A 2,787-nucleotide genomic window follows, 5' to 3' on the forward strand; every position below is an offset into this window, starting at 1 on the left:
ATTTATTTATTTATTTATTTATTATTTATAATAAACCATAAACAACAGTAACTTTATTCCCACCCACAAAAAAGAAATAATAAAATCTGTTCAAGCAACACAAAGACAAACCTGATATCAAACAGAAATATCTCATTAAAAAGCTGTCAACTCCATCAACAATGAAGCTTCACTTTGTGTTGTTTCAAGCAGCTTTTCATACTTTTGGCCACAGGATGAAGCCAAAGAGAGCTGTGTTGGAAAGCTTCGAGTAATGAACCCTTTTTTAAAGCAAGCTTCAGTGCTTCAGAAAAGCTTCATTTGCCCATCACTACTGTTAGCTTTTAGACAGTCATTTTGCTACATTTAGATTTAAATGATTTGCTACTTTAACCTTTAAATAGTTGTTTGCTGTATTTTTTATGTTCAGCAATAACATCTTGCTGTGTTAAGCTACTCTTTTGCTAATTTAGCTTTCAGTTAGCATTATGCGACGTTTGCATTTACTTAGCGTTTTGTTATTTTTAGCTTTGTGAAACCATTTTGTACAATTAGCTTTTAACTATCCTTTTGCTACTTTCGCCTTAGATGTTCCAATTATAGGCATTTTCCACTTTAGCAATAAGTTAACATTTAGCTGTGTTTTACTATTCTTTTGCTACGTTTTGTTTCCAGTTAAACTTTTGCTACTAAAAGGCTAGCCTTTAAGCAAAAATTTTGCAACATTTAGTTTTGCTATTTTGCTTCATTTATAGTTATGTTATTCTTAGCTTCTAGTTAGCCTTTCGCTACTTTTAGCTTCATGCTAAAAGTAGCTATTTGCTACTGTTAGCTTTATGCTAGCATTTACTTAGCTTTTTAAGCTAGCCAATTGCTATGCTTTAGCTTCTTTAACCTTTAGATATTTGCTCCATTTAGCTTGGCTTTTYGCTATTTACGATTTAGTTGTTTTTATCTACCCTTTTGCTACTATTAGCTTTCAGTTAGTATTTTGCTACTTTTATCTATCCTGTTACAATTTATAGCTTTTGTAGCTTTAGCCAGTGGTTTTTAATACCTTTAACTAAAAAGGTATGTATTTTCTAATTGTTATGTGTTGACATGGTGGCCATCATCGCTCACGAGGACCCAGAATCCCTTGCTGCTCCGCACTGACAGGCCTCTGCGTGCCTCTGACGTCCAGTCGGTCCAGTTCAGTCCGGCTCTGAGGACAGGAGACCGATGGAGGACGGAATGCCGACAGCCGGAGCTCCTCTCTGTGTCCGCGGCAGGAGAAAACAGGAGAGCCTGGTTCCGGGACTGGACCGGAGCACCGCTGTGGAGTCGCGGCCCACAACAAGCAGCAGCAGGCCCGCCTCCTCCCTCCTCTCACCGCCTCCCTCCCTCGCCGCCTCCGAATAAAACCGAACGCTTTCCGCGAATGTGCGATCTCCCTTCTCGCCAGCAGCCATAATTGGGATTATTCAGGAATAATTCGCCTGATCCTGCCGTGCTGCTTTTCTTTTTTTTTAGGGGGGGCTAACGTTTTTATTTTTCTTTTCATTTTTTTTGTTTTTATTATTTATTTTTGTATTTAAACGTGACTTAGACGCGGCTCCTGCGTGGTGGGTTTTTTTTTTTCTTTGCTGGGATTTTTTTATGTGCTTTGGTTTCCTCATACATTTCATCTGTCATGGAGGCTYTTATTGTGGACCATTAAGATGTAGTCCACCTTAGCAAGGCGGCAGCCAAACAAAGACTGCAGACTGACAGTGCAGGCTAAAAATGCACGGCGTTTTATTATTCTTATTCTTATTATTTCTTCTGCTTTTGACTGAAAGATGGGAAATAGAGACGCCGTCTGTCCTGATGGCCATCGCACACGCCAAGACAGTTCTTTTAGAGGATTTTTTTTCTTCCTCTCTGATTGTGGGTGGGTTATTGTAAGTATTCTGACATCACTTGGATATAAAACCAGAGCATAAAATTTCACCTTTTTTTTTATCGTGTTTGTTTCCAGCGCAATTAAATTTTTCTGGAGGCTGGTCGACGTGATGCAACATAAAAATCTGTTTTCTCGGATGATATTCAAATGAAGGGAAGCTGTAAAAAGGGTGGCGGTGGACGCATGTTTTTCCCTCCCGCTCCTCTTTATAACACGTCCTTTGAACGGGACTCGGCAGCAGCCAGGGCTCCTCGGATTGTTCGATCAGCTGTTGATTATTCATGTTTCTTACATGTTCGTCCGTCCGATCGCCTCCGCCGATGGATTTTGTGCAGAACAGGTGTTGTTTGAGCCTGAGAGAGCACCGAGAGGAGCGGGGAGCCCGGTTATGTGTCTTTCTGTCGGTCTAACGAGCTGTGAAACAAAGCAAACTGGGATMATTTAGTTTGTTTTTTGACCGTGAAATAAGAGCAGAAACCAAAGAATGAAGGAATGAAAGGTAGGTTATCATCTGTCTCTGTCTCCTTCTCCCCCCACCCCCTACACACACATACACACACACACATACACACACACACATACACACACACATACACAGAAAAATGGGAAAAAAACAGCAGAGGTGATTTTGACACCTGTTCATCTGATTTTCACTCCACCCTGTGTTTCAGGCCTAGCCGACATGGCAGCCATTTAATCAGGTGAAATGATGTCAAACTGGCGAAGCCTTGTTTTGTGTTAAGAAAGAAAGAAAGGAGAAAAAAAAAAGGACTGGGTTTTGTGTTCATGGCCTACATTGACAAGGCCCACCCAAACCATCAGCATCCCTCCCTATGCTTTGTTACCCCCCCCCCCAACACACACACACACACACAATCAGAAGG

The 2,787-nt window shown here is 41.0% G+C and overlaps 1 protein-coding gene across 1 annotated transcript in view; it reads left to right on the plus strand.

The window, feature by feature from the left end:
- Positions 1–915: 915 nt before the first annotated feature.
- Positions 916–2,787, plus strand: part of gpr173 (G protein-coupled receptor 173) — a 5,917-nt gene continuing 4,045 nt past the window's right edge. The window contains exons 1-2 of the mRNA XM_014010968.1: positions 916–1,901; positions 1,979–2,402. The gene's annotated coding sequence lies outside the window, so the exon portion shown is untranslated. The remainder of the gene's footprint in view (positions 1,902–1,978; positions 2,403–2,787) is intronic.

This window comes from Austrofundulus limnaeus, unplaced genomic scaffold (genome assembly GCF_001266775.1).
Source record: "Austrofundulus limnaeus strain Quisiro unplaced genomic scaffold, Austrofundulus_limnaeus-1.0 Scaffold75, whole genome shotgun sequence".
Lineage (NCBI taxonomy): Eukaryota > Metazoa > Chordata > Actinopteri > Cyprinodontiformes > Rivulidae > Austrofundulus > Austrofundulus limnaeus.